The sequence below is a fragment of the Chinchilla lanigera genome, unplaced genomic scaffold (genome assembly GCF_000276665.1).
Source record: "Chinchilla lanigera isolate Chin_1 unplaced genomic scaffold, ChiLan1.0 scaffold00015, whole genome shotgun sequence".
NCBI classification, from domain to species: Eukaryota; Metazoa; Chordata; class Mammalia; order Rodentia; family Chinchillidae; genus Chinchilla; species Chinchilla lanigera.
In genome coordinates, this window is record NW_004955416.1 from 7,699,401 (window position 1) to 7,706,759 (window position 7,359).

Below are 7,359 nucleotides of genomic sequence, written 5' to 3' on the forward strand. Positions count from 1 at the left end.
TTCCCGGTACCGGAGAAAAACCAAAAAAAATAAAAAATAAAAAAAATAAATAAATTTGAAAAAAAAAATACTGGCTGGGGTCTAAAGGGATAGAAAAGAAAACATTTTTGAGATGAAGGTCATAGAAGTAATGTCTCCTGGGACCTGGGATAAAAGGGTATATGAGTTTGATACTAATGGGTGAATAAGCACTACTGCCCCATTGATATTCTCCTGACAGCTTGACTACTGGTAAAACAGGTGTGTTGTATGGGGAATGGCACAGCACCAGTAGCCAAAAATTTATCAATAATGGGCTTTAACCTCAGTCTGGCTTCTTTTTTTTTTTTTTTCTTCTCAGTACTGGGGGTTGAACTCAGGACCTTGTGCTTGCCAGGCAGGAACTTATGCCACTGAGCTATATCCCCAGCCCCTGGTTTCTTTCTTAAGGAAATACTATCTTCTGTGAGGATATGGATTAGGATCCTTTAACTGAATGACTGCTGCAGCCCTCCTTGAGGTGCTATCATACCACGCTTGGGGGTCAACTCCCAGCAGAGACATCAGGCTCCACGGGGTCAGACTGCCTGAGTCTTTAGCAACTAGGACACGCCATTGCCAGAGGTTTGAATGACAGACTGGTCTTGAGCAGGAAGAGTATATCTCTTCCAATTACTGGTGTGGGGCAGTCTGGTATCACCATAAAGGCAGTTTGGAAAAGAAAATTTCCCTGCCAGGTGTGGTGGCACAAGCCTGTAATCCCAGCACTTGGGAGGCTGAGGCAGGAAGACTGCTGCAAGTTCAAGGCCAGTTTGGGTACACAGTGAGTTCAAGACCAGCCTGAACTATATAGTGAGACCTTGTCTGAAAACAAAAAACAAAAAACAACAAAGCTGGGCATGGTAGTACATGCCTGCAATCCCAGCACTTGGAAGGCTGAGGCAGGAGGATCACCACGAGTTTGAGGCCAGCCTAAGCTACATAGTGAGTTCAAGGCCAGCCTGTACTAAAGAACAAGACTTTATCTCAAAAAAGCCAAAACCAAAACAAAATAATGACAATAACAAAAAAGGAAATCCTCCAAATGGCAGTTCAGAGGGGAAGTAAAGAAAGCTTTCCATCCAGTCAGCTCCCTCCATGGCCACAACGATTTCAAAACGGGGTGAAACTCACCCTCGTAAGAAACTAGAACTGAGTAAGTCACCCAGTATCACAGAGAAATATAATGTTTGCCTGCTACATCTAGGGGCAAAACATAATCCCAACTGATTGACAGGGGTCTTCCTGTCTCCCAAAAAACAGAAGCCTTTTGCTCCACAATCTAATCATCTCTACACAGTCTGGTCACCACGTACCCCTCAACCCCAACCAGCATCTTGGTTGCTTGTAAAAAGGAGAGGAAAAGGAAAAAGGAGTTACCCTCCTTTGTGGCTGGGTTGTCCGGTTTCCCAGACCTGCTGAGGTCTCAGAAGGTCTCAGGGCTGCAGTGCAGTTAAATTCCTTGGCTGTTATCTGTTGATTTCTCCAGGTTGGCTCTCCACATGTTACAGCTGAATGGGCCAGTAGTAGTCCAGGTTCTTTGCCAGGTGTGGTGGCATACACCTGTAATCCCAGCACTCAAGATGCTGGGGCAGGAGGATCACAGGAATTCTTGAGGCCAACCTGGGCTACAGAGCAAGACCTGGCCTCAAAACACACACACACACACACACACACACACACACACAAGTCCAGGTTCTTGTGTAAGACAAGGAAAGAATTACGAAGCCTACACTCAATACTAAGTAATAAGCAGCCACATTTATTGAAGATCATAGGAAGCTGTGCTCAGGGCCAGTCTGTGCCAACAAAGTTATAACACAAGGGCCGAGGACATAGCTCAGTGGCACAAGCACCTGCCTGGCAAGCACAAGGTCCTGAGTTCGATTCCTGGTACAAACAAAAACAAAAACAAAGGTATAACACAGAGCAAAAAAGGTGCTGGGGCCACAGAAAAGCAACAGCAACAGGAGAAAAAGGGAGAGGTATGTGCGATAACTCAGGCTTTCAGAATGTAAAGGCCAGGCGCCTCTGCTTTAGGTGCCTCCAACTGAACCTCTAGGTGTGATTGACAGGGAGCTGAGTCCTCTGAGGCGCTCTTAGCTCACATGCTCATCCCAGAATTCACTGATCTTTATTATAATTATGAGATGTAGTGCATATTTATGAGCCTGTAATGAGGTAGAAGTTGGGTAAATATGACCAGATGGTCAGGCTAGAAGATCCAAAGGCATGTGCTGTCACCTCATCTCCTAAGCTTTTGCTGTGTTATTTATTTATTTATTTTTTACCTCTCTTAGGATAATGGAAGCAGGAATAACCATAGGATGCTATTTAGAATCAAATGGAGAGAAAGAGTAACTCCCTCAGCTCCATTGTTTCTAACTGTGCTAAAGGGAGGGTATTTCTATTCATTTAGTCCTTTTTTAAAAAAACAGGGCCTGAGCCAGGCGTGGTGGCGCGTGCCCGTAATCCCAGCACTCGGGAGGCTGAGGCAGGAGCATCGTTGCAAGTTCGAGAGCAGCTGGGGCTACAAAGTGAGCTCAAGGCCAGCCTGAACTGCACAGCAAGACCCTGTCTCAAAAAGACAAAAATAAAATAAAATCAAGGGATGAATTCTAGGAACGACTGAGGCTAAGAGTAGGAAGAATTTATTGAGAGAGACAAAGCTTCTGTCTAAGAGGAACAGAAGGGGGCCCGGAAAATGAGTTGCCCACCAACCCTGCTTCTCAAGGGTGTTTTATTGAGCAAAGCCATGAGGTAAGGTGAGTTTAAGGTGGGACACAGCTATAATCAATCAATAAGGTTACAAGTATAGTTGCTTAGGTAATATTGATCCAGTGGGAAATCACAAGGTGTGAGGTGGGCCGAGACTATGGTGAACCAGTAGGATTACAAGTATAGTCGCTTGTGTAATACTGATTAAATGGAATCAAATGGGGAAGCAAGTTACGTAGCGAGTGCACACGGGCAGACAAGGACTTTCCTGGAAGGGGTGAGTTAAGGATGTTTCAGCCTCCACCCAAGGTGATTGATGTCTGTTTAGAGTATCAGTCACTGCTGTTCATGCCTAGGGGAAGCACATGCCAGTAGTTCTTTTTTTCTGGTCTTCAGTGAATGCGCCTCCAGCCACAGTTGTTTTCCCGCACTGACCTCTCGAGGACCCAGCTCTGTCTGACGGCCTATAATATTTCTAGCTAACTTAGCTGTCTATGACACCAGCGCCTTGCACACACTAGGCAAGTGCTCTGCTGTAGAGCTACACCCCAGCCCACTTTATGTAACTGCTCCTGCATCTCCTTTCCTCAACATGAAGGGTGAGAAATCAACTCGCACTGACTCCCCCGCCCCTTCGCTTCCCCCATTCTGAGGCTTGTGTGTATACTCCTTTTAGGTATTGTGGTGGTTACCTTTATGATGCCGAGTCTCCACATCAACTTCTGCCATCCTATGCTGCCTCCTGAAAGAAAGCTTAGAAAACAGTGCCATGGGGCTGGGGATTTAGCTCAGCGGCACAGTGCCTGTCTGGCAAGTACCGGGGGGGGGGGGGGGGGCGCGGGCAAGAAAACAGCGCCAGGTGCAGTGGTGCCTGCCCGCAGTCAGTCACAGCTACTCAGGAGGCTGAGACAGGGCAGCATCACTTGAGCCCAGGAGTTTCTGACCAGCCTGAGCAGCACAGTACACCTTGTGTGTGTGTGTAAGCGATGCTGCCTTTATAAAACTTATAGTCTAAGCCGGGCGTGGTGGCACACGCCTGTAATCCCAGCACTTGGGAGGCTGAGGCAGGAGGATCGTTAAGAGTTTGAGGCCAGCCTGGGCTACAAAATGAGCTCAAGGCCAGTCTGAACTGCATAGTGAGACCCTGTCTCAAAAAGACCAAAAATAAATAAATAAATAAAATGTAAGAGTCTAGCGTGGAAATAAACGTTAATCAATTAAACAAATGTAAAACTATAGCATCATTTAGTGATTTGAAGAGGCAGGAAGTGCTATGTGCAGGGAAGCTGTGCCCTAGTGAATGAAAACAGCTAAACTGAGTGTGGTTTATGCATGGAGGCCCCCAAAGCCTCATGCACTAACCACGGGGCTTTCGGAAGGTGACAGGGCCCTGTGGGCAGCCGCTGACTTGCTGTTACCAGGTCCGGGCGGAACAGGCTGGTCACTGGGAGCCTGGCCTGGAAGGGTCTCTCTCCGTCCCTGGCTCTCCCTTTTGCCTGCTGCTTCCTGGCTGTCATGGGGCGAGCCACTTTCCTCTGCCAGGCCCTTCCACCATGGCTTCCTTCATTCCACGGTGCCAACTATGGACTGACAGTGTGAGCCAAAATAAACCTCTCCTCCCTTAAGCAGTGTATTATGTCTCAGAGATGAGGAAAGGGACTAAGATACCAAATTCTGAAGGTTTAGTAGGATGTACATAGGCACAAGGGTCAGTGGGAATGGCCCTAGTAGCAGGCAGAGCATGGGCAAAGAGCCTGTGGCAGAAGGGACAAGGCTTTACAAGGGAATAGAAGAGGGTTAATAAGGCTAGAACAGAGGATGAAGGGATTGGAAAAGGGAGCCACGGGACAGAAAATGTGGGGGTCTGTGAGCCACACTGATGAGTTCTGCCTCCATTGTCAGTGGACTGGGCAGCAGCTGGAGAGTGCCCAAGAGAAGCAACGATGGCCAAAAGACTGACATGTCCAGATTTAAAATCCCTAATGCCGGATGTTGTGTAGAAAGAGGACCAGAGGGTACAAAAGGATTGGGGGAGACCAGTTAAGGGGACATCGAAAAAAAAGAAAATAATTGAAAAATAATTGAATATTCAATTGAATTCAATATTCAATTGAATAATTGAAAAAAAGAAAAAGGAGCCTGTTGCCTTAGAACCTGGCTGCTGATGTCACCAAGAGGACAGATTAGAGAAGTACTTGGGGTAATATTTAACAGAACTTGGTAATGGCCTGAGGACACACAGAAGTGCAGCTTCCTGGACGCCTCCGCATCCCACCAGGATTCATGCTTGGAATGTCTCTGAGCCCAGTACATCATCGGGAACCATGGGCGCCCAGGCTGGGCGCGGAGACGCCCCATGGCACTGAAAGAGCTATTATTTACAGTCCTCCCCCTCAGCACTGACACAGCCTGTGCTCACACACGTACCATGAGTCAGCACATCCACCACGATAAGGGAGCCTGGCCCCGAGACACAGAGCAAGAAAAAGTGACCAGAACCCCGGACCCCACAGGGCAGGGAGGCCAAGAGGGCGCAGGCCTGCTTGCATGCTTTCTTTTTTCTGTCTTTTTGAGACAGAGTCTCACTATGCAGTTCAGGCTGGCCTTGAACTCACTATGTAGCACAGGCTGGCCTCAAACTTGAAGCAATCCTCCTGCCTCAGCCTCCCAAGTGCTGGGATAACAGTCATGTGCCACCAGACCTGGCTTCAATCTGTTCTAATAATTTCATAATTTAGTCCCTCAACCCCTGTTATTAGATATATGAATACCTACCGATTTACCATTATAAAGTATTGTTCTCAATATTCTTGTAACTATTCCTTTATTAATATACTTAATTACTTTCCCTTAAGACAAATATTTAGGCTAGACATGGTGGCACACGCCTGTAATCCCAGCACTTGGGAGGCTGAGGCAGGAGGATTGTTGCTGAGTTCAAGACCAGCCTGGGCTACAAAGTGAACTCAAAGCCAGCCTGGACTGCATAGCAAGACCCTGTCTCAAACAGACAAAAAAAAAAAAAAGACGAATATTTAGAGTTGTAACTACAGGGCCAAAGAATACAGAAAACTAAGTTAGGCATGATGATATAATCTGTCACTTGAGAGGCTGAGGCAGGAAGATTGCTCCAAGTTCAAGGTGGGGCTGGACTACATAGTGATCCAGGCTGGGCTGGATGAGAGAAAGTTCCAGCCTATTTATAGCTTAGGAAGTGACATCCATGACTCTGGCTGTATTCTACACATAGATGCAAGTGACTACATCTGTCCACACTTAAGGGGAAAGTACAGAAAGAACAGCACAAACTCCAGGAGGTGTGGCTCATTGGGAGGCTGTTTTTTTAAAGTGCAAAGTTGGGGCTGGGGATTTAGCTCAGTGGCACAGTGCCTGCCTGGCAAGCGCAAGGTCATGAGTTCGATTCCCGGTACCAGGAAAAAAAAAACTAAAGTGGAAAAGTTTTATTAACATTCAAACTTCGCTCATATAAGGACATATAAAAATTCTTAGTAGTTTGATTATACATTTCTTTAATTTCTACATAGTTACAAAGGTGTATAATATAATTTACCTTTTCATAATACGTCATTTTCAATATATTAATTCTGTTAAGCATTTTGAACAGTTTTCTCTGTACATAGGTTAGCAGGGCTAATTAGTATAAGATACTCTATATTAAGAGGAATATGATCTGAGTGGTAACAGTTGCTGAAGTTTGGTATTTTTATGCAGCATTTTCTTTTTGCTTTGATCCTAACACAAAACTGAAGGACACTGAAATCTCAAAAGTCCAAAGACATTACCTGTTGAACCATAGTTATACATAACACTGTAGTATTAAAACTCTTTTGAAATTTGCACTGTTACAGACCTTTCATATCAGGATAAGACTGCTTTTAGGGGGCTGGGGATTTAGCTCAGCAGCACAGCGCCTGCCCGGCAAGCACAAGGTCGTGAGTTCAATTCCTGGTACCGGAAAAAAACCGAAAAAACAAAAAACAAAAAACAAAGGATAAGACTGCTTGGGAATAGAAATGAAAAAGATAGCTTTGAGTTTTCTGTGTGGTGCTGATAGGAGGTGAGAAATGGTAAAATACCTCGTTGCTTCTCACTAATGAGGCAACTTGGAGAAATACCGGAAGGTACTCCAACTCATTCTTTAGCGAGGTGTGAACACTGGCTTTAGCTTATGCTAGATGGCCATGGCACTGATTTCGTGTGTGAAACACAAAACGTTTTCATACTGTGATCCAAGCCTTCATCGCAAGCTATATCGAGATTTTAAAAATGTTTTGGCATGTTTCATCCTTGATGCCTGAATGACAGCACCAGTCTGTTATTATTTGTAAAATGAAGTACAGTCCTGCACATAAGGACCAGAGAAGAGCCCGTTTTGGTAATCTGATTAAACTAGAACACTAAAAAACAAGTTATTTCTATAGACATCTCTAAAAGGAGCAAAAAAATCAAACTACAGACCTAAATAAATGTTTCGCAGGGAAACCAACCCGTCACCCAATGGGTCACACGGTATTTGCTGTCGCAGTCCCGCTCACCATTAGGCCGCAACTGGACCACAACAGTGTGGATTCACTTCACTCTCCGCCTCACTGCTGTATCTTC